The sequence below is a fragment of the Bubalus kerabau genome, chromosome 20, assembly GCF_029407905.1.
Source record: "Bubalus kerabau isolate K-KA32 ecotype Philippines breed swamp buffalo chromosome 20, PCC_UOA_SB_1v2, whole genome shotgun sequence".
In the NCBI taxonomy this organism is placed as follows: domain Eukaryota; kingdom Metazoa; phylum Chordata; class Mammalia; order Artiodactyla; family Bovidae; genus Bubalus; species Bubalus kerabau.
Window position 1 is genome coordinate 23,147,224 of NC_073643.1, and position 25,351 is coordinate 23,172,574.

Consider the following 25,351-nt stretch of genomic DNA (forward strand, 5'->3'; position numbering starts at 1 on the left):
CCACCTCACAGGAGTGGGATGGAGCGCAATAAACGTCCGCCAAAAGCTTTCAAGATAAGTGCTCCTGGAAAATGAGTTGGGAAGAGTTCTCTTTCAAGAGTTCAAGAGGGGAAAAAAAAAAGATTTTAAAAGTCAAAATAGGTCTCTGTTTACAGCTTCTAAGAGTCAAAAGCTTTTCAACACAGAAAGGATCATTGATGGATGAAACAGAGGCTGCAGATGCCTAAGGGTGCCCCTAAACCAGCAGGAGGGTTCTGTGACAGTGTTCTCTCACTTAATATGAGGGCAGAAATTGTTTGGGTTTAGGGTGGGACAGGATACTAAAAAGCAGACAGCACCGCCCTGCACGAGAGGGCTGCACGTGGCTGCAGTATCTACTTTCACAGCTTGGAATATTCAGCCCGGTTCTCCTGTGCCTTATTCAATTGTGAAGGTACATTTTCTTTTCTCTTCAGACTTTCATTATCTGTCCTAGAGAGAGACTGTGGTCAGGTCTAGAGGCATAAGAGCTGCCTCAGAGCTGGCATCCTATTACCCTGCACATGGAGGGAGATGAAGTTGAAAATACTGAAGTTTCTATAAAGAAAGTGGAAGGACCCACCCCAAGGTATGCCCATGCCACACCTGGAGCAGACTGCTGGGGATAGAAGACCAGAGCTGCTCTTTTCTGGAAAGTTTGTGGCAAAATATTTCTAGGAGTCTGCAGAGAATGCTCACTCTCTTTGTCCTCTCATCCTTTTCCTCCTCTCCCTCATCCTTCTCCTTCCCCTCACTGTCTGCCCATCCCCCCTCACTTCCTTTGTTGCTTAAAGAAATTGGTACCTTAGAGTTGGCCAAAGAGGAGAAAGAGGCCAAGAGAGTTCAACTTGCGCTTTGCTGTCTTGTTGGGAGGACATCAGCTCAAAACCACAAAGCCCTGAGTTTGACCCTAGTAGTCTGTGGCTACAGATGACTCATCTAGATAATTATCAGATTGAATCTTCTCTATTGGTCTGATAACACCTGATGAGTGCAAAAAACTTCAATCAAATGTGTACCCCTAATAATCACTCTCCTTATTGCCTTTTTAGACTCTTTCTTGGTTCTCTTAATTTTCCTGGTGTATGTAAGACAGTAAGCTATCCATCACTTTATGGCAAATAGATGGGGAAACAGTGAAAACAGTGGCTGACTTTATTTTTTGGGGCTCCAAAATCACTCCAGATGGTGATTGCAGCCATGAAATTAAAAGATGCATACTCCTTGGAAGGAAAGTTATGACCAACCTAGACAGCATATTAAAAAGCAGAGACGTTACTTTGTCAACAAAGGTCCATCTAGTCAAGGCTATGGTTTTTCCAGTAGTCATGTACAGACGTGAGAGTTGGACTATAAAGAAAGTTGAGCACTGAAGAATTGATGCTTTTGAACTATGGTGTTGGAGAAGACTCTTGAGAGTCCCTTGGACTGCAAGGAGATCCAACCAGTCTGTTCTAAAGGAGATCAGTCCTGGGTGTTCATTGAAAGGACTGATTTTGAAGCTGAAACTCCAATACTTCGGCCACCTGATGCGAAGAGCTGACTCATTTAAAAGACCCTGATGCTGGGAAAGATTGAGGGCAGGAGGAGAAGGGGATGACAGAGGATGAGACGGTTGGATGGCATCACCGACTCAATGGGCGTGAGTTTGGGTAAACTCCGGGAGTTGGTGATGGACAGGGAGGCCTGACGTGCTGCAGTTCATGGGGTCACAAAGAGTTGGACATGACTGAGCGACTGAACTGAAATGAAGCTATCCATGCAATCCTTGGGTGCTGCTTTAAAAAAAAAAAAAGATACACTGTTTTCAAACCTCTGGAGAATGTTGCCTGAGTGAGGAAGGGAACAGCAAGGCAGAAGTACCAGTCAGGGGTGGCTGGAATAGGAGGAAGCGCCCTTTAGTGAAATCTTCATTTTCTGTGGCTTTTTCCTAAGTAGGAAAATCGCTGGAAATTGTACCAATTTTGCCCCTCCCCCCCTTTTTTTGAGCTCTCAATCTACTGAGGCTCCCTGCCACCTCATCCATCTATAACTTTTCATCACTTTTTCCTCAAAGTAAGGAATATGTCCCAGAAAACGCACCTCTGTGACTTAGCGAAGTGCCAAAGTCATCTGAGCCTTCCCAGTGTTCCAAAGAAAGCAATGATTTGAATTCAGCTGCTCAAACAATTAACCTCTAAGCAGGCAGCTTGAAACATCCTTAAAGTAACAGAACAGTGTAGGTTCTGGAAAGGAAATCAGCTTGTTGGTAATTGTTTTAATTTTTCAATTAATTGATTATACATCTGGTTGTATATGGTCTTTTGAACCTGATACTCTGCTAAATTAACCTTGATGTTATAGGAAAATTGAAGCAGAACCAGTTTCTGTTCAATGAAAGTATGTGTTTTCTGACACTGGATCGTACTTGCAGATACGTGGTAATAATCATGTTTGTATGACCCCCAGTTTTACTCTAACTGTATATGTTATACACACACATATGTGTGACATAAACACATATAACTTACAGATGTAGCATGTACATGGGTGTAACATATTTAGGTGTGTATATATATGCACTCCAAAATTACAATATTCACAATAGCACTATTCATTATTGTTAGAATTTGGAAACAACTCAAATGTCCATCAACTGTGGAATGAAGAAATAAATTGTGACATACCATGGAGTATTACCTAACAATGAGAATGGCTGAACTACTGCTACAAAAACAGATGAATTTCACAAACAAAACCCTGAGCAAAAGAAGTCAGACACAAAAGGACATGTACTATAATTGCATTTATATGCAGCTTATAAACAGTCAAAGCTAGTCTCTGGAAATCTATTCTGATAGAAATCTGAACAGGAGGTGTCTTTGGATGGAGACAAGAGAGATTCTGGGGTTTGGTAATGGTTGAAATTCACTCAGTTGTGTCTGACTCTCTGCAACCCAATGGACCATACAATCCATGGAATTTTCCAGGCCAGGATACTGGAGTGGGTAGCTGTTCCCTTCTCCAGCAGATCTTCCCAACCCAGGAATCGAACTCAGGTCTCCTGCATTGCAGGTGGATTCCTTACTAGCTGAGCTACCAGGGTAGCTCCTGGTAATGGTTACGTAAATATATTTGCTTTGTGAAACTCATTAAGTGGTACAATAATGATTTGTAAACTTGTATGTATGCATGTTCTGTGTCCATAGAAATTTACTTAAAAACCTGCATGGTCATTATTATCCATTATAGTTTAGTGTGAATGCTTTCAGGCTGCAAATAATAGGCGCCTCAACTCTAAATGGTTTAAACAGGGATTGGCAAACTTTTTCTGTATAATAAAGGGACAAATAGTAAAGGCTGCAGGTTTTTCAGGCTATGTGGCTTTTTGTCAAGACTGCTCAACTCTACGGCTAGCCACAGACAGTATGTGACCACATAGGCATGACTTTGGTCTAACAAAACTTATATGAATGTGGGGCCATCTCAGCATTCTGTCTGCCAACAGCTCTAACCTGAAAAATTAAATCAGGTAATAGAAATAGAATCAGGTAGTAGAAAGTTACACATTCAGAAAAAAAAGGGGCTTTCTTTGGCACTCTTCTCACTTGAAGAACTATTTAAAACCTAACTCCATAAAAATAAAGATAACATAAAAGTCCTAAAAGATCTTTAGCTATTTACTGTAGCAAGATTGTCAGAATACCAAAGGAAACACTGAACTATTGACATAAAAGCAATCAAAATGGCAAAGGTTTTTATTTAAAATTTTATCTATTTATTTCTGGACTAAGTTTTATGTGCACAGGGTTTGTATTTCTGAAGATAAAGGGATGTGTGGTGAAAATCTTTCCTACTTGTATCTTTTCTGGGGGTAATTGATGACTCCAGGTCCTTGTTTAGTTTTTATGTGTGCATTTACTTATTTGGCTGTGCCAGGTCTTAGTTGGGGCATGCAGACTCTTAGTTGTGGCATGTGGAATCTAATTCCCTGACCAGGGATTGAACCTGGGTCCCCTGTGTTGGGAGTTTGGAGTGTTAGTCTTAGCTGCTCTACCACTAGGGAAGATACCCTCATTTACTTTTTGTGATAGATCATGGAAATAATTTTACATCAGTACATAAAATACCTCCCCATCCCTTTTAACAGCTGTATAATATTCCATTATATAGATGTAGCAACGATTTACTTAACAATTTCTTACTGGTATGCATTTAGATTGTTCCTCATTTTTTACAATCACAGAACATTATGTATTAAGTAACTTAGTATCCAGATTATTTCACACATACTTGAGCAATGGCAAGATAAATCTTTGTAAGTGAAATTGCTAGATCAAAGTATATGTCCACTTATGATTTATATATATATTGCCAAATCACCCATGATGGTGCTGCAGCAATTTAAACTTTGAGCAGTAAAACTGAAGTACCTGTTTAACCATGCTATATCCATCAGCAGATCGCACTCATTCTTTCCCAATCTGATATGTGAAAAAGATACATTATTATAAGTGAACTGGAGATTTCCCCCATTTATTTCTTTTTCTGCTAACTGTCTTTTTTGATGGGAACATTTATCTTTTTCTTATAAATTTGTAGGAATCCTTTATCTGTTATAAGAAATGCAGTTTTTTGACGTTTGCTGTCTTTCAACTATGCCAGTGTTTCTTGTTGTTTTGCCATAGAGAAGTGTTTGTAGTGTATAAATCAATTTTTTATGGATGCTGGCTTTTATTCTGTATTTCAAAGGGCCTATGGTATTCCAAGATTATGTGGAAAAGTATCTAACAATTTATTCTGGCATGCTCAGGATTTTATTTCTAAAAATGTTAATCCGTCTGGAATATCATGGTGTGAGGTTTGGATCCAACTTTAATACCCCCCATTACGGACCATCTTTCTCCACTGATAAGAGGTGCCATTTTATCTCATACTGAATGTCTTTTTGAATCTGAGTCCATTTCTGTTCCATTGAGCTGTCTGTCTGTTCAGGTACCATGCCTTTTTAATTACTATAGCTTCACATTTTAGTATCTAACACAGCTAGACAACTCTTGCTTTCCTTTTTCAGAATTTTCATTCATACACTTGTTTATTTTTCCATATTGTAGTCAATTTATAACACTTAAAAAAACCTTTTTTAAATGAAGTTTTTTACCTATATAGGTAATTTAGGGAGAATCACATTTGTATAAAGCCTTTTTATCTAATATCGTAGATATCCTTCCATTTGTTCAAATCTTTTTTTTTTTTTTTTTTTGAACCTCAGTGGCTTTAAAAGTCTTTTTCATATGACTCTTCACTTCTTACAGGAAGAACAAACTTCCTAGGAATTTAATCTTTTAGTTGCTAATACAAATGGGGTCCTTTCTTCCATTATATTGTCTAACTGTATCAAGGACTTTTAAAAGCCAAAGAGAAACTTATTCTTATCTCAATAAGTAGAATTTTCTAAACCATAGTAAGTAACCATAGCACTTATAATTCAATCCTGTTCAAAATAGTTCAAAAGAGAAGAAAAAAATTCTCAAATTCATACAAGTCAAAGGATATTAGGAACAGACTAAAATATTTCTTCAAAACTGGATTCATTTTGATGTTTGGCAAAACCAATACAATATTGTAAAGTTTAAAAATAAAATAAAATAAAAATAAAATGAATAAATAGAATCCATATAATTTTATTATTCTCACAAATCACTCACTGTTCATCATTTGCCTAGGAGGATACACAGATTGTTTTTCTCAGTGATGCTCAGGGAGCTCTGCTAATTACTTACCTCTCCCCAGGGGTGGCCTGGCAGCTCAGCTATTCTGGTTCTTTCTCACCTCGATCTTAAGAGACAAACACTGCTGGAGACTAGTGCTCAAAACTCAAGCAGTGGAGATGGATGATGACTCCCTGCTTACCCACCTGCCATTTCGCCTCAGCATGCCCTGGGGAAGTAATATGTATCCAGGAAATCATAGTTTTACCAAAATCTGAGAACATTTTCAAGGTCAGCTGGAAAGAAGACAGAGGGGAGTCCTTTTAGGGGACCTCCAGATTGGTACCCTGGAAGATGCAGGATTGGGGAGCGAGTTGTTCTGGCAGGGGAGCCTGGAGCTTAAGGGTTTCTAGGTTGTGTGACCTTTATCCAGTTGCTAAGTCATGTCTGACTCTTTGCAACCCCATGAACTGCAGCACGCCAGGCTTCCCACTCCTTCACCATCCCCCAAAGTTTGCTCAAACTCATGTCCATTGAATCAGTGATGCCATCCAACCATCTCATCCTATGTCACCCCCTTCTCCTCCTGCCTTTCCCAGTGTCAGGGTCTTTTCCAGTGAGTCAGCTCTTCAGGTGGTCAAAGTATTGGAACTTCAGCTTCAGCATCAGTCCTTCCAATGAACATTCAAGACTGATTTCCTTTAGGATGGACTGGTTTGATTTCTTTGAAGTCCATGGGACTCTCAAGAGTCTTCAGCAGCACTGCAGTTCAAAAGCATCAATTGTTTGGTGTTCAGCCTTCTTTATGGTCCAACTCGCGCATCCATACATAACTACTGGAAGAACCATAGCTTTGACTATTCAACTTTTATTGGCCTTAGGATGGAGTTTTTCTTTAGTGAGTGACTGCATTTGAATCTTGAGTCTCATTCTTAGAACTGAGTTGGTTGGCTCTCGGACTTTGGAATAATCACTGATTGGGCCATGAGAGAAAAGAGGAGGGTGACTTCTCATCTCTCCTTCCAGGCAGGAGAGGAAGTGGAAGCCACAGTCTCCTCTTCCTGACAACTGAACAGCATCCTGTTAGGCAGAAATCCTACTGATACCATTGCTTGGGTTAACTCTCTGTCTCTATATTTATTGAAAGGTGATCAAGAGCCTTTTGCATAATAACACTAATAAGGAGCAGAAAAGTTATGGAGTGCTTACCCCTGTCTCTGTCCTTTACGTGGATTCCTATATTTTATTTTATTTGTTTATTTAAATTAATTTTTATTGGAATATAGTTGATTTACAATGTTGTATTTGTTTCTGCTGTACAATAAAATGAATTAGTTATACATATACATATATCCCCTCTTTTTTAGATTGTTTTCCCAGAGTATTGAGTAGAGTTCCCTGTGTTATATATTAGGCCCTTATTAGTTTTCTGTCAATCCCAATCATCTAATTTATCACCCCTCCCCCTGCCAGATTCCCTTATTGTAATTCTCACAACAGCCCTATAAGGTAAATATTGCTGTTATTTTCAACTCATAGATGAGGAAAGTCAGGTCCAGGGGGATTAAATAAAATGGCAGAAGACAGAGCCAGGATTTGAAATCAAGTGTCTGCCTTTGATGATCATGCTTTGTACCACTACACCCGGCTCTTATGAAAATGAAGGGCACACCTCATTATTCTGTAACAAGGATGAGCAAAGAGGTTAAAGTCCTTTCTGTATATTGAATACTTCTTCCTGTAATTTTACATATTAACATGTTTAAAATGTGAAGTTTACTTTTTTTGACAGGGCTCACGTCAGTGAGGGTCATTGTAAACTCCACTCACAAGCATACAATAGTTTTTCCTCTAAGTGATAGATATACTCACAAAGACATTTAAGCATAAGTAATGGATCACCTGGACTTCCCTGGTGCCTCAGATTGTAAAGAATTCTCCTGCACTGTGGGAGACCTGGGTTCAAACCCTGGGTTGGGAAAATCCCCTGGAGGAGGGCATGCCAACCCACTCGAGTATTCTTGCCTGGAGAATCCCCATGGACAGAGGAGCCTGGTGGGTGCCACCCCATGGGGTGGCAGAGTCAGACTGAGTGACTAAGCACGCAATCACCTAGCACCTTTATCTTACAGTGTTCTGAAGACTGTTCTACTTGTGACTGTAATTCTGTACTTATAGTTTATAACATTCTTCGGAGACATCAGATACATGTGTATGTATGAGTACGTGTGTTTTTGAATAATATGATTTCCTTGTGGGTGTGAATCTCACCCTCTCTGTGATTCCTATGCCCTCACCATATTGCTAGGCAACACCAAGCAACACACAGCCCACATTCTCCTAATTCCTTTTGATGTTCTGCAAATGGACTTTTGCTTTTCTGTGCAAGCAGAGTCACACCAGTGGGTTTCACAATTTTAGATTTTTGAGTTATGAGGTGTCCCCTCAGGTCTAGGTCAAGTGACCATAACTATCAGAAACTGGCACAAGAGGGGAAGAACTGGCACAAGGGAAATGCACGTATTTAGGTCTTTGGCTGAAAGGCATTAGGGAAATGAAATGTGATTCCTCTAGGTGACATCGGGAAAGAGAGGGCACTGGCTTCCTTTCCAAGTGCTCCTGGGTCTTGGAGGGTCCTTGTGTGTGGAATACACTTTCTGATACTGGTGATGTCACACATACACAGTTCACCAGGTGAGAATCTGGTTGCCCAGCTCTTGCTCAACACAGAGATCAATATTTTCAGATCTGGCTTTAGGGTTAAGCAGAGCACAGTGGACGGATCCTGCGTCACAAGCTGAAGTCACGTATAACCCTCCTGCCTTCTGTTTCTAGGGAAGATCAGAGAGAGGTTTCATTAGGCTGGAAAACGCCAGCACTGGGCCTACAGTGGACAAATGCATAGCTCTTCATTAGCACAAAACAGATCCGCAACATTCTGATTAAATCACGGATGATACCCAGATTGGGGAACTACTGGATTAGATGATCTCCAAGGTCAAGTGCAGCCTTAATCCTGTTCCTCAGACTTTCCTCAATGTTTACTTGGTGTTTCCTGGGAAGTTTGTTAAAAATACAGATTTCCAGGCTCCTCTTCTATCTTTATGAAATAGATCCCTCTCCAGCCAGGGACCTAAAAAACCTGTGTTTCTGCTTAACTTTTTAAATTTTTGACCAGGTCACATACTGAACATGGTTAGAAATGCCAAAAGATGTAAAAGAATGTCATTGAAAAATCTCTTTTTCAACCTTGTCCTCCCAACATCCCAATTCACCTTCCGGGAGGAGGTGATCAATGTTACTGTTTTTCTGTGTTTTTTTTAGTATGTGTATAGTCTTCCAGGAATGTGTGAATATATAAAACATATAAAATAAATATATTTACTTTATATGTGTGTGTGTTTTAAAGAAAAATCCAAAGGGTATACAGTGCAAAGCCAGTTCATTCGTGGTCCTGATCTCCACTTCTCCTCTTCAGATTCAGTCAGATTCCAGCACTTTTACCAGTTTCTGCTCTGTCATTTTAACAAGTGACTCAGGTCATTCTTGAGTGTGTTTGGGACACCCTGGTCTATCATAGTTGAACCAGCTAGAGAACTTCACTTGGTTACACTTGAGTTGTATGAAATGCATTTAGTTGGATTCTATCCTGGATGTTATACTTGAGAAGTATTAATTGCCTAGCCATGTCCTACTCTCTGCAACCCCGTAGACTATAGCCTGCCAGACTCCTCTGTCCATGGGATTCTCCAGGCAAGAATACCAGAGTGGGTTGCCACTCCCTTCTGCAGGGGATTTCCCCAACTGAGGGATCGAACACAGGTCTCCTGCATTGCAGGCAGATTCTTTACGGTCTAGCGTGTTCATTTAACCATTATTTTTAAAGGCCTACTATGTGTGGAGCCTAGACGGTGGTGAACAATGAAGGTATTCACAGGTGCTCACAATCTGATGGAGGAGACAGCCTGAAGGTGTGCGTAGGGGTCACAGCAGCTCCCTGGCTTTGGAGGTGAGGATGAGGGGGGCTTCCTGAAGGATGGGCTTTCCATCCTGAGGCAGAGGGCATGATGAGGTGGTGCTGACCAGGCAAATGGAGAAGGACAGTATTCCTGGCAGAGAGAAAAGGAAAAATGCAAAGGTTTTAAGTTTTGATCCAGCATGCTGCTCTAGGTAACCAAAAAGTAAAGCGTTTTAGTGTTGCTATGCAGGGAAAGCTCAAGATAAAATGAGGGAGGTAAACTAGGGTTAAAATAAGATGGAAAAGTATGATGACGCTAAAGGCAGGTATTCAGCTTGGGAATGATAAAACCAGTGTTTTATCATTGGTTTTGTTATATTGTTTTATCATTGGTTTTGTTATATTGTTTTGTTTTTTGTTTTTTTAATGAGTCTAGCTTGGTGCTCTGTGATGACCTAGATGGGTGGAATGAGGGACTCCAAGAAGAAGGGGATATATGTATATGTACAGCTGATTCATGTTGGTATACAGCAAAAACGAACACAACATTGTAAAGCAATTCTACTGCAAACAAACAAACAAACATATATTTAAACAATGAATCAAAAGAGGGTGCGAGTAGAGGCAAGGAGACAGTTTTGGAGGTTGTTGTCAAAAGAAACAGGAATGGCCTGAATTAGATGGCCATGATAGGGAGGGAAAAAAGAAAGAGGAGATATTTTGAAGTTAGTGATTAAACTTTCCTGGTTTGGGCTTCCCTAGTGGCTCAGAAGGTAAAGAATCTGCCTGCAATGTGGGAGACCTGAGTTTGATCCCTGGGTTGCAAAGATCCTCGGAAGGAGGTCATGACACCCCACTCCAGTATTCTTGCCTAGAGAATCCCCATGGATAGAGGAGCCTGGTGGGCTATAATCCATGGAGTTACAAAGAGTCAGACATAACTGAGCGACTAAGCACACACAGCAGAGACTGAACAGGGGCTTCTCTGGTGGCTTAGATGGTAATGAGTCCGCTTGCAATGCAGGAGACCAGGGTTCCATCCCTGGGTTGGGAAGATCCCCTGGAAAAGGGAATGGCAATCCACTCCAGTATCCTTGCCTGGGAAATTCTATGGACAGAGGAGCCTGATGGGCTACAGTCTATGGGATCACAAAAAGTTGGACACAACTGAGCGACTGAGCACACACACACAGAACACATAGAGTGACTAAAAAACAACCAAAGGACTGGACGATTGATTGAAAGGGGCGGCATCTGGGACAACCCCAGATTTCTAGAATGGGTAATTAGCTGTTTTCACTTCCATCAGGGACACAGGTGGGAAAGCACTCTGAGAAAAGGGATTTGGGAGAAAGGAGGAGAGAGTTTGACATTTTGAGTTTGAGGAAGTCAAAGAAGAGCTAAATTAAAGTCTAGAGTCCAATGGAGAAACGAGTCGTTTGATGATGGTCAGTGGCCGGCCAGGCATTTCCTAATTTCTCTGTAAACCTTTCTTAGTTTGCATCTCAGCCTCTATCCCTGCTTTTTTCCCTGCCTGCCACAGTCCCCCCCACCCCTCCTAAAGCACGCTAATCATCAATCTTTTCCTCCTTTCTGCATCCTTCAGAGTAGAGGGGTTGGAAGGATGGTCCTGTTTTATAAGCTGCTATGTTTTCAAAATTCCTGAGCTGGCAGGTTAGGTTCTGTAAAAAGACAATCCTCTTAAGGTGGTTATAAACCATTCCCTAATGGCCCCATGTTTATCAGAAGAGTATACGAAACAGATTCTGACTCTCTGGTTTTTCATTTACTCTGGGTATTAATGATACCTCTTCAGTATTGCACGGACAACTGGTTGCATTGTGGATCTCTCTGTAATAGGGCAACCCTGCAGCCCTGGTATCCTTTGCCATTTGCAGTTTTTAATTCCTTTTGCTGGACTTAACAGAGCTGAAGCAAGTTAGATATTTGAAAACATGCACCTTTGTTTTGTGCTGTGAACAACCAGACACAGGCATTTTAAATTGTGAGGGTGACTAGGAAAATAAGATCTTTGCTATTGTGCCAAGAAATGTGAAGAATTTTATGCATCCTTCGGTTGTTTCTAAATAGTTCATTGTCTCCTATCTGTATGGTACGGCTCTCGGACAGATTTCTCTCTGAACTTCACAGCATGGGTGGAAGAGAGTAATTTGGCCTTTAGTTTTTCCTGGCAGTCGGTGCCAGTCCATTTATATGGTATGTTCACAGGAGAGCTGACAAGTGTTGAAAGGTTTTATTCGATATGCACTTTTTTTTAAAGTAGAGAAAATCCGTAAAAATAGGTACTTTTTAGTTAGTTCTCCTAGTTATTCTCAAGATCATAACTAGTTCTGTTTCATTAAGGATGTCCACTTCAAATAGACTAACTGGCTATGTTAACCAGTCTGGGCTGTGTTTAATATTCATGATAAATCATATACTGTATGGACAGTTTTTTAATGATACAAATGCAAAAATCACATTATTTTTCTGTGTAACTTGTAAAAGCCATTCCTTCTAAAATGGGGCTGCTTATGCTAATTTGTTATAGTTAGTGAGTTGCAGGCAGCTCTGTGAATTTACTTTTCTTGGCAGTTCTAGAATATCCTGCCATAACACATACTGAAAAACTGTTTGATGGGTTATGAAAATCTGGATGTACTAAAGGTACATCTTGTGCAAACCATAAAATAAATACATGATTACATTTAAAAAATCTGTTATCAGGTTAAGGAAATTGTCATTACAACAACCCAGGGAAAATTAAACCATTTTCAATGGAAGATATGCTTTCCATTTGTACATGATGTAAATATATTTTTAACATTTATTTTTATTTATTTGGTTATACTGGGTTTTAGTTACAGTATGTAGGATCTAGTTCCCTGACCAGGGATCGAACCCTGCGCCCCTTTCATTGGGAATGCAGAGTCTTAGCCACTGGACCAACAGGGACATTCCATTCTGTAAATAATGTCCAGTGCTGGCTCAATGTTGCTGGTCTTTCTGGGAAAAAAAAAAAAGAACCTGCCTGCTGGAGGTAAACTGGGTTCCGTCTAGAACCTACCTTGAAGTTACACCTCATGGCTTGAGTTAATATTCTGAGTAAAGTGTAAGCAATACAGTTGTCAAGATTATTGGTGCAAAATATATTTTGAAAGTTTTAGCATTATTTCTAAGCAAGTCAGCCAAGTTCTATTATTTCAAGGATGTTGAGTTTGAGTCTGTCAATATTAATGTTGCCACTGATACACAGTTGCTTCATGAGTAATAAATGAATAAGGTATGAAATCTGGTTTGGTGCTGTACTCACCAACTCCTCTGAGACAGTCTTCAACCTCTGCTAAGTCGCTTCAGTCGTGTCCGACTCTGTGCGACCCCATAGACGGCAGCCCACCAGGCTCCCCCATCCCTGGGATTCTCCAGGCAAGAACACTGGAGTGGGTTGCCATTTCCTTCTCCAGTGCATGAACGTGAAAAGTGAAAGGGAAGTCGCTCAGTCGTGTCCAACTCTTCACGACCCCATGGACTGCAGCCAACCAGGCTCCTCTGTCCATGGGATTTTCCAGGCAAGAGTACTGGAGTGGGGTGCCATTGCCTTCTCCCCTTCAACCTCTAGGAGCTTAGATTTCTAACAGATGAAAAGATTTGGGGAAGAAACAAAGCCCATTTCACTTGTTCACTTATTCAGCAAATGTATATTAAGAATCTCCTGTGTACAACACCCCTGGCTACACTGTCTTTGGGGAATATACTGTGGCAAATAGCAGAGATTTGCTTTATATCCTTGTATTCTATCAGGGAGATAAAACATGAAACAATAAATCATACAATTAATTATTTAACAAAGTTGTGTTTCAGAAGATACCTGTGGGGTGGGTTGAGGGCAGATATCTGGAGTTGGATGGAGGAACAAGTTTCATTTTAAGTGAGTTCTTGAAGTTTAAATTGTGTTTGCAATGAACTAGGATAAAATCTTAATTGTGTCAAGTTGGAAAAAAAAAAAAGAGAATTCTTGTATTTAAAGATGAAGAGTCAAAAGATCTCTAAGAGAAAGATGGTATAATTTGGTGATGATCTATTTTTTTAATGTGCTTATTTATTTATTTTTGATTGTGCTGGGTCTTCATCGCAGCGCACGGGCTTCTCATTGAGGCTGCTGAGAACACAGGCTCTCGGCTTGCAGGGCTTCTGTAGTTGTGGCACGTGGGCTCAGTAGCTGCGGCTTGCAGGCTTAGTTGCTCCAGGGCATGTGAGAGCGTCCAGGACCAGGGATCCTGCATTGGCAGGCAGATTCCTATCCACTGTACTATCAGGGAAGTCCTGGTGATAGTCTTACATAGGCTGGAAAATATCCCTACACGTGCTGAAGACAATTTCTTACCACGGGAAGGAATGATTTTTAATCTTAGGGTAAAAGCTATTATATTTCACTTACGAAGGAGGAAAAATGAATAAGAAATGCAGATGGCCAATTAACTTCTTCAGTCAAACCTCATGCACATGATTAAAAATATGTAAAATTTAACATTAAAAAAACACTTTAACTTGCTTGTATGTTTATAAAAACTTCAAATTGATTAAAATTCTTCAGTGACAAGGTTATACTCCTTGATCAGTGACTGTTCTCACATATTTCTAAGCAAAATGCAATGATTATATTTGAAGCTGAGACATAAGGACAGAGTTGTACAAAGAAAGACTAAATTGACTAAGAAAAGTCAAATGTATAATTAAAATGATTTTTGTGATTTATTCTTTCAATAATAAATTTTAACCAAACCTAGTTAATTTTCAGTTTCTAGCACAACATGCAGTTTTAGAAAACGTGTCAATAAACAGATATAAAACCAGAAGTAGAGTAAATGAAATCATCTACTAGACTTAGATTGGGTACAAAGATTAAGTTACATTTACTATTTGAATAGTTAATATGTACCTTATTGGAAAAAAAAATGAAGAAACTCCAAAACTAAATATCTCTCTTCCCATACTAATCTCCATCCACCTGGTTCTCAGCCATTGTAGGCTACTCACAGGCAGCACACCCTGGAAGTAATTATTACTTGTGTGTGTATACACAAGTTCTTTGCACCTATCAGCAAATCTCCACATGGGCTTGTTTCTTTTCACACAAAAGGTAAAGTTCTGAGCACAAAGTTGAGCCTTCACTTTTTTCTTACTTGTTTCTTGGAGATCCTTTTTGTATCAGTATGCAAATCCTTTCACTTTCGTTTTTCTTCTCTGAAACAGCTGTGTCATATTACATTATATGGATATACCATAATTTATTTGACATTGGGTTGTTTTTAATAAACAGTTCTGCAGTGAACAGCTTTGTGAATGGTTACTTCACAAGTATACCCAGAAAGGTAGAATTGGTAGTCAAAGATACAGTCATTAGCCATTTTGGTAGCTATTGCAAAACTGCCCTATGTTTGCACTAATTTAAAGATTGTACTAATTTATACATCTATCAGCAATATATGAGAATGTATATTTTCCAATTGGTGTTATCGATCTTTTAGTTTAGTTTTGTTTTTTTTGGTGAATGACTGGGGAGAAATGGTATCTCATTTTTTCATTGTTTATCTCCCTCTTAAGATTTTTTATTGGACTGTTAGTCCTTTTTTTCTCCCTCATTGGAAAAAGCTATTTTATACTAGGAAGGTAAGATAATTAGATACATTTTTTTATCTCACCTTCCCATCTTTTTTTTTTTTTTTTTTTAATTGCTGGGGATGACTTTGGCCCAAAAGTTTAATTTTTATGTAATTGAGTTTATCAATATATTCTTTTATGGCATTTGGATTTGACTCATTGCTGAATGAAAAGGGTAACTACACTCCAAGATCATTAAGAGTGCATCCTGTTTTTCTTCTTGGGCTTGAATACTTTTCATTGTTTGTCTTCAAATTTTTTTTATCCATTTGAAATTTTTCCTGGCGTAGGATATGAGTTTTCCCCCTAAAATGCTACCCAGTTATCTCAGTATCCTATCCACACTGTTTTATGATGTCATTTTAATCTCATATCTATTTAGATCAATTTTTGAACTTTTAAAATGATACATGTTTTTACACATTTCAACCCCTAAAAATGTTCCCATGCTGTGTTTATGTTGAAGCTCATTTTAGGTAACTTCAGTGTTTACTCTTTTTTATTTTAAATATGCTTTTTCCTCTTAACAAAGCTTGTATTAGTTGCTTCCTTGAGCAATATCTTTAGAAAGTTACAGAGAATGAAAAATGTGTTTGCAATTATGTGAAAATATTATTCGCATCAGAACAAATTCTGCAAAAGCTGAAATCCCATGAAAAAGAAAAATCTATTTCAAGTGAAATTTTCTCTGTCCCAGGGAACCTCCATAAACTCAGATCAGAAATTTATTATGTATAAATCTTTACTATGTATACATTTATTATGTATAAATCTTTATTATACATATAAAGATCTTTATTATGTATATTTTAAAAGATGAATCTACTGGGCAAAGAGTTAGAAGAAAGTATTTTAGACCTATCTCAGAATCCCTCAGTGAGGTTACTTAGAGACTTATCCTTAAATCACATTTATTGCAGGCTGGTTTTGTCACTTTTTAAAAATATTTTTAAATTGGAAACAACAGTGGGCTGGTTATATAATACTTGTAATGGCAGGATTTGGGGGAAAATATCAGGCCTGCAGGCTTTAGATAATCACATGCAAAGTCATGTGTGAGTGGAAAGGGGGGAAGAGCTGAGCTATGTCTGATTATTTATCCTCTGGGGGTACATACAGATTATTTCTGGTTAATCTGGAAGATTATACAGCTGAGAATAGAGATTCCATAGACATTCCACAGACACCAGCCTCTTACCAGTTGGTTTTAAACCCGAGGCACAGAGGTTGCATTAGACACTGGACCACCCGCATATGTCCTATTCCTGACTTGACTGAATCAAATAAAGTCTGTTTTAAAAGCTTGAAATTAGTATTCATATAAACAGGGAAATGCTGAAACCAGCTGGCATTCCGTAAATGAAATCACTAGAACAGGAACTTGGCATACTTTTCCTTCTTGATTATTTTGCTAAGTCGTCACCATAAATGGCCCTAACTTGGGTCAACCCTCTGACTTCCTGGGGAAGACATCCACCTAAACATTTCACAGTGTTTTTAAAACATTTTAAAAGATAACTTGGGTTTAATATAGATATGGCTATTTATAAAAATGTCTATTTGGCAATCAGGAAAGAATGACATGGTATGCTAGAAAAAAAGAGGAAGCAGTTTCATTCCAATCAGATGTGGAGAACTTAGTCTCAGCTTGATCTCTTTTAAGACATGGAAATAAAAAAAAGAAATCCTGATTATGCTGTACCTCTGACACTAACACAACATTGTAAATTAGCTGTACTTCCATATAAAAAATGGTAAATAAACAAATAAAAGCAAAAAGAAAAAGAAATCCAAGTTACTTCATAAATTTGTGTCAGAATATATATTTTCTTCTACAGAAAATTCATCCTGAAATTTAAAACAACACATCAAAAATGCAAATCCAATCTCCTCACTGGAAATTTAATAAAATCACTTGGGAAACATGTCTCATTAACTGTACACTGATTAGTTTTTGCCCATAATGAACAGAAATGCAAACATAAATATAGGAAGTCATTGCCCATAACTAACAACATATGTAAACATAAATAAAGGAAGTCAGAATTAATTTTAAACATAGTAAATGGACAGCTCTCTATTCTTCATAAAGGGAGAAAATATTCAAATTTCTTCTAAAGAAAGTTTATTGAATATGAGCGCTGAACTCCTTTCTTGTGTGAAATGATTGACCAATGTGTGAATTATTTTTCTGAGAGTATATAGGCATATCAAAATTGGGATTAGCAAACTGGATAATTAAATGCTCTGTGTAACTAAATGAACTTCTCTGCTTAACAATAGCATTTTGTTGGACTGATTGAACTTACTGGACTTACTGAGTTTTGCCAAGAGAACACACTGGTCATAGCAAACACCCTCTTCCAACAACACAAGAGAAGATTCTACACATGGACATCACCAGATGGTCAATACCAAAATCAGATTGATCACATTCTTTGCAGCCAAAGATGGAGAAGTTCTATACAGTCAGCAAAACAAGATCAGGAGCTGACTGTGGCTCAGACCATGAAATCCTTATTGCCAAATTCAGACCTAAATTGAACAAAGTTGGGAAAACCACTAGACCATTCAGGTATGACCTAAGTCAAATCCCTTACGATTATACAGTGGAAGTGAGAAATAGATTCAAGGGTTAGATCTGACAGAGTGCCTGAAGAGCAATGGATGGGAGTTTGTGACATTGTACAGGAGGCAGGGATCAAGACCATCCCCAAGGAAAAGAAATGCAAAAAGGCCAAATGATTGTCTGAGGAGGACTTACAAATAGCTGTGAATAGACGAGAAGTGAAAGGCAAAGGAGAAAATCTAAGATATACCCATCTGATTGCAGAGTTCCAAAGAATAGCAAGGAGAGATAAGAAAGCCTTCCTCAGCGATCATTGCAAAAAATAGAGGAAAACAATAGAATAGGAAAGACTAGAGATCTCTTCAAGAAAATTAGAGATACCAAGGGAGCATTTCATGCAAAGATGGGCTCAATAAAGGACAGAAATGGTATGGACCTAACAGAAGCAGAAGATATTAAGAAGAGATGGCAAGAATACACAGAAGAACTATACAAAAAAGATCTTCATGACCCAGATAATCACTATGGTGTGACCACCAACCTCGAGTCAGACATCCTGGAATGCAAAGTCAAGTGGGCCTTAGGAAGCATCACTGTGAACAAAGCTAGTGGAGACAATGGAATTCCAGTTGAGCTATTTCAAATCCTAAGAGATGAAGCTGTTAAAGAGCTGCACTCAATATTGCCAGCAAATTTGGAAAACTCAGCAGTGGCCACAGGCCTGGAAAAGGTCAGTTTTCATTCCAATCCCAAAGAAAGGCAATGCCAAAGAATGCTCAAACTACAGAACAATTGCCCTCATCTTACACGCTAGTAAAGTAATGCTCAAAATTCTCCAAGCCAGGCTTCAACAGTACGTGAACCTTGAACTTCCAGATGTTCAAGCTGGATTTAGAAAAGGCAGAGGAACCAGAGATCAAATTGCCAACATCCATTGGATCATCAAAAAAACAAGAGAATTCCAGAAAAATATCTATTTCTGCTTTATTGACTATGGTAAAGCCTTTGATTGTGTGGACCACAATGAACTCTGGAAAATTCTTAAAGAGATGGGAATACCAGACCATCTGACCTGCCTTTTGAGAAATCTGTATGCAGGTCAGGAAGCAACAGTTAGAATTGGACATGGAACAACAGACTGGTCCCAAATAGGAAAAGGAGTATGTCAAAGCTGTATATTATCACTCTGCTTATTTAACTTATATGCAGAGTACATCATGAGAAACGCTGGGCTGGAAGAAGCACACGCTGGAATCAAGATTGCCGGGAGAAATATCAATAACCTCATATGCAGATGACACCATCCTTATGGCAGAAAGCAAAGAACTAAAGAACCTCTTGATAAAAGTGAAAGAGGAGACTGAAAAAATTGGCTTAAAACTCAACATTCAGAAAACTAAGATCATGGCATCTGGTCCCATCACTCCATGGCAATTAGATGAGGATTTTTTGGGCTCCAAAGTCCCTGTAGATGGTGATTGCAGCCATGAAATTAAAAGACACTTACTCCTTGGAAGGAAAGTTATGACCAACCTAGACAGCATATTAAAAAGCAGAGACATTACTTTGTCAACAAAGGTCCATCTAGTCAAAGCTATGGTTTTTCCAGTAGTCATGTATGGATGTGAGAGTTGGACTATAAAGAAAGCTGAGTGCTGAAGAATTGATGCTTTTGAACTGTGGTGTTGAAGACTCTTGAGAGTCCCTTGGACTGCATGGAGATCCAACCAGTCCATCCTAAAGGAAATCAGTCCTGAATATTCATTGGAAGGACTGATGCTGAAGCTGAAACTCCAATACTTTGGCCACCTGATGCGAAGAACTGACCCATTTGAAAAGACCCTGATTTTGGAAAAGATTGAAGGCAGGAGTAAAAGGGGATGACAGAGGATGGGATCATTGGATGACATCACCGATTCAGTGGACATGAGTTTGAGTAAAGTCCGCAAGTTGGTGATGGACAGAGAGGCCTGGCATGCTGCAGTCCATGGGGTTGCAAAGAGTCGGACATGATTGAGTGACTGAACTGAACTGGACTTACTGATACAACCATGAAACAACCTATAGGAGAGGTTACTTGTGATAATGCTATGGTCACTATGCAGTTGATAAGCAAATAAGTGGTCACCATTGATAAATAAACAAATTATTGGAACAAGAGGGAAGCAGAGAGCACCTGTCAAGTTGTCAGCATGAGGCAAAGAATGAATGAAGCTGTGGAGAACAGTGATTATTTGGTGGGAAAGTGCTGAAGGCGAGGATTACAGCTTTTATTTCTTTTTACAACCTCGAGTGCCTGGTATGGCTTTCATTGTTTGCTTGGGTAGCATGAATCTTCCTGTTTGATTCCTTTTTAGTGGTTCTTTATTAAAACTGCCTATGAGATATGGAAATTGCAAAGGCCTTTTTTTTTCTTAAGGAAAGGAAGACTAGTGTAAGGTCAAATTACTGTTTGGTTGAGGTATAGTAGAAAACAATTACATTAATTGAAAACTTCCTTTCCTGATATTCCAGACATGGCAGGGTTTATTTATTCATTTATTTTTAATTAATGGATATATTAAGCATATTCTGATCTGCCTCTTGAGAAATCTGTGTGCAGGTCAGGAAGCAACAGTTAGAACTGGACATGGAACAACAGACTGGTTCCAAATAGGAAAAGGAGTACGTCAAGGCTGTATGTTGTCACCCTGTTTATTTAACTTATATGCAGAGTACATCATGAGAAATGCTGGACTGGAAGAAACACAAGCTGGAATTAAGATTGGCGGGAGAAATATCAATAACCTCAGATATGCAGATGACACCACCCTTATGGCAGAAAGTGAAGAGGAACTAAAAAGCCTTTTGATGAAAGTGAAAGCGGAGAGTGAAAAAGTTGGCTTAAAGCTCAACATTCAGAAAATGAAGATCATGGCATCCAGTCCCATCACTTCATGGGAAATAGATGGGGAAACAGTAGAAACAGTGTCAGACTTTATTTTTGGGGGCTCCAAAATCACTGCAGATGGTGACTGCAGCCATGAAATTAAAGGACGTTTACTCCTTAGAAGGAAAGTTATGACCAACCTAGATAGCATATTCAAAAGCAGAGACATTACTTTGCCAACAAAGGTCCGTCCAGTCAAGGCTATGGTTTTTCCTGTGATCATGTATGGATGTGAGAGTTGGACTGTGAAGAAGGTTGAGTGCCGAAGAATTGATGCTTTTGAACTGTGGTGTTGGAGAAGACTCTTGAGAGTCCCTTGGACTGCAAGGAGATCCAACCAGTCCATTCTAAAGGAGATCATTCCTTCTTTGGAAGGAATGATGCTAAAGCTGAAACTCCAGTCCTTTGGCCACCTCATGCGAAGAGTTGACTCATTGGAAAAGACTCTGATGCTGGGAGGGATTGGGGGCAGGAGGAGAAGGGGACAACAGAGGATGAGATGGCTGGATGGCATCACTGACTCGATGGACGTGAGTCTGAGTGAACTCCGGGGGTTGGTAATGGACAGGGAGGCCTGGCGTGCTGTGATTCATGGGGTCACAAAGAGTTGGACACGACTGAGTGACTGATCTGATCTGATCTGATGTTTAAGGGGGTAAGACTTGGTGCCTATTCTTTGAGCAAGTTATTTCATTTGAGTGACAGTTTATGCTCTCTTGTATGTAATATTAATAGCTAAGTCTATTATTGTTGTTGTTCAGTTGCTAAGTCATATCCAACTCTCTTTGATCCCATGGACTGCAGCATGCCGGGCTCTTCTGTCCTCCACTGTCTTCTGGAGTTTGCTCAAATTTGTGTCTGTTGAATTGTTCAGTCGCTAAGTCTTGTCTGACTCCTTGCAACCCCATGGACTGCAGCACTCTAGGCTTCCCAGTCCTTCACTATCTCCTGGAGTTTGTTCAAACTCTTATCTATTGAGTCTGTGATGCTATCCAATCATCTCATCCTCTGCCGCCTCCTCCTCCTGCCCTCAGTCTTTCCTAGCATCAGGGTCTTTTCCAATGGGTCAGCTTTTCCTATCAGGTGGCCAACCTTTGGAGCTTCAGCTTTAGCATTAGTCCTTCCAGTGAGTATTCAGGGTTGATTTCCTTTAGGATTGACTTGTTTGATCTCCTTGCTGTCCAAGGGACTCTCAAGAGTCTTCTGCAGAACCACAATTGGGAAGCATCAGTTTTTCAGGGCTCAACCTTCTTTATGGTCCAACTCTCATATCCATACATGACTACTGGAAAAACCATAGCTTTGACTAGATGAACCTCTGTTGGCAAAGCCATGTCTGTGCTTTTTAATACATTGTCTAGGTTGGTCATAGCTTTTCTTCCAAGGAGCGAGTGTCTTTTAATTTCATGGCTGCAGTCACCATCTGCAGGGACTTTGGAGCCCCAAAAAATAAAGTCTGTCATTGTTTCCATTTTTTCCCCACCTATTTGCCATGAGGTGATGGGACTGGATGGCATGACCTTCGATTTTTGAATGTTGAGTTTTAAGCCAGCTTTTTCACTCTCCTCTTTCACCCTTTGGAGAAGGCAATGGCAACCCACTCCAGTACTCTTGCCTGGAAGAGTCCATGGGGTTGCTAGGAGTCGGACACGACTGAGCAACTTCACTTTCACTTTTCACTTTCATGCATTGGAGAAGGAAATGGCAACCCACTCCAGTGTTCTTGCCTGGAGAATCCCAGGGACAGGGGAGCCTGGTGGGCTGCCGTCTATGGGGTCACACAGAGTTGGACTCAACAGAAGAGACTTAGCAGCAGCAGCTTTCACCTTTATCAAGAGACTCTTTAGTTCCTCTTCACTTTCTGCCATTCGAGTAGAATCATCTGCATATCTGGGGTTATTGATATTTTCCCCAGGAATCTTGATTCCAGCTTCTTACATGAGTCATCCAGCCCAGCATCTTACATGATGTACTCTGCATATAAGTTAAATAAGCAGTGTGACAATAAACAGCCTTGTCTTACTCCTTTCCCAATGTTGAACCAGTCCATTGTTCCATGTCCGACTCTAACTGTTGCTTCTTGTCCTGAATTCAAATTTCTCAGGAGGCAGGTAAGGTGGTCTGGTATTTCCAGCACTTTAAGAATTTCCACAGTTTGTTGTGATCCACAGAGTCAAAGGCTTTAGTTTAGTCAATGAGGCAGAAGCAGATGTTTTTCTAGAATTCCCTTGCTTTTTCTGTGATCAACTGGATGTTGGCAATTTGATCTCTGGTTTCTCTGCCTTGTCTAAATCCAGCTTGTACATCTGGAAGTTCTTGTTTCAGGTATTGCTGAGGCCTGGCTGGAAGGATTTTGAACATTACCTTGCTAGTGAAATGAGTGCAATTGTACAGTAGTTTGAACATTCTTTAACATTGCCCTAAAAAGTGACTTTTTCCAGGCCTGTGGCCACTGCTGAGTTTTTCAAATTTGCTGACATATTGCATGCAGCACTTTAACAGCATCATCTTTTAGGATTTGAAATAACTCAGCTGGAATTCCATCTCCTCCACTAGCTTTGTTCATAGTGATGCTTCCTACGGCCCACTTGACTTCACATTCCAGGATGTCTGACTCTAGGTGAGTGATCACACTGTCGTGATTATCTGGGTCATTAAGACCTTTTTTGTATTGTTCTTCTATGCCACCTCTTCTTAATCTCCTCTGCTTCTGTTAGGTTCCTGCCATTTCTGTCCTTTATTGTACCCATCTTTGCATGAAATATTTCCTTGGTATCTCCACTTTTCTCCGGGAGATCTCTAGTCTTTCCCATTCTATTGTTTTCCTCTATTTCTTTGTATTGTGCACTTAAGTCTTTCTTATCTCTACTTGCTATTCTCTGAAACTGTGCATTCAGATGGGTATATCGTTCCTTTTCTCCTTTGCCTTTAGCTTCTCTTCTTTTCTCAGCTATTTGTAAGGCCTCCTCAGACAACCAGTTTGCCTATTGAGTGAGTGATGCTATCTAACCATCTCATCTTCTGCCACCCCTATCTCTTTTTTGCCTTCAATCATTCCCAGCAGCAGGGTCTTTTCCAATGAGTTTGTCCTTCCCATCAGATGGCTAAACTTTGGAGCTTCAGCATCAGTCCTTCCAATGAATATTCAGAGTTGACTTCCTTTAGAATTGACTAGTTTGATCTCTTTACAATCCAGGGGACTCTCAAGAGTCCTCTAGCACCAGAATTTGGAAGCATCAGTTCTTCGGTGCTCAGCCTGCCTTCTTCATCATCCAACTCACATCCATGCTTGATTATTAGAAAAACCATAGCTTTGACTATTTGGACTTCTGTTGGCAAAATAATGTTAAATCTATACTTTTTTTTCCTTTTTCTTTTTTGATTATAATTGCTTTACAATATTGTGTTAGTTTTTTCTGTACAACAAAGTGAATCAGCCATATGTATACCCATATCCCCTCCCACACCCCCCACAACCCAACTTTCCACTCCTCTAGGTTACCAATGATTATGGAGCTGAGCTCCCTGTGCTATACAGCAGGTTCCCACTAGCTAGCTATTTTACACAGGGAAGTGTATATATGTCAGTGCTCCTCTCTCAATCTGTCGCACCCTCCCCTTCTCTCCCTGCCTTATGTCCACATGTCCATCTCTTCATCTGTGTCTCTATTCCTGCCCTGCAAATAGGTTCATCAGTACCATTTTTCTAGATTCCATGTATATGCGTTAATATATGTCTTTCTCTTCCTGACTTAGTTCACTCCATATGACAGACTCTAGGTCTATCCACATCACTACAGATGACCTAATTCTATTTCTTTTTTTGACTGAATAATATTCCATTGTATAAATGCACCGCATCTTCTTTATCCATTCATCTGTCACCGAACATTGTCTAAGATGATTCAGGCCACAGAATTTCAGAAAGAATACTCCATGAACTATTAATATCAGGAAAGTTTTCCTGAAAGAGATTAAGATCAGTTCTTTCTCTCCTTCCACATGTGGCTTATAATTGGCCGGGAATCAGAGAACTGGATTGCTCATGCTTACAAAAGAACAAAGAGCAGGGCTAATGGGATGTAGGAACTTTGTGCAGACTCTCCCGGAAAGTGTTTAACGTGTCACTGGGGGAGCTTTGAGGGTGTAAGGTGTCTGTGTGTGTTCCCCACCATGATCATTTTTCCCCTGGAACTTTCTGTTTCCTGAGTTAGTAGCTAGAATTAGATTTGAATGAAAAAGTGGTGGTTTTGGAGGGTTCCTTGCAGCTTGTGAACCTGGGGAAAGGCCTTGTAGATGATAACCTGGCCAGGGACACCATATGAAAATGTCATCCCTCTCAGTGTGCATGAGGTTGACATAGAGGGGAATTCAAGATACCTCAGGGAAAGGCAAAATGCCTCCGGTTTTGATAGGAATGGTGATAGGGGAATGTAGTGACCTCTCACGTTTGTCACGATGATGAGATTCTTCTGCCTCTGAACACGTTCTCCACAGGCTCCCCCGAAGCCTTTCCAGCCTTGTGG

At 39.8% G+C, this 25,351-nt stretch overlaps 1 long non-coding RNA gene across 2 annotated transcripts in view; it reads left to right on the forward strand.

The window, feature by feature from the left end:
• The first annotated feature begins 229 nt into the window (after nucleotides 1–229).
• Nucleotides 230–25,351, forward strand: part of LOC129634758 (uncharacterized) — a 68,045-nt gene continuing 42,923 nt past the window's right edge. Inside the window, exon 1 of one of the 2 annotated variants that reach the window (XR_008705882.1) lies at nucleotides 230–433. This is a non-coding gene — a long non-coding RNA (uncharacterized LOC129634758). The remainder of the gene's footprint in view (nucleotides 434–25,351) is intronic. The other variant, XR_008705878.1, reaches the window with a different exon arrangement.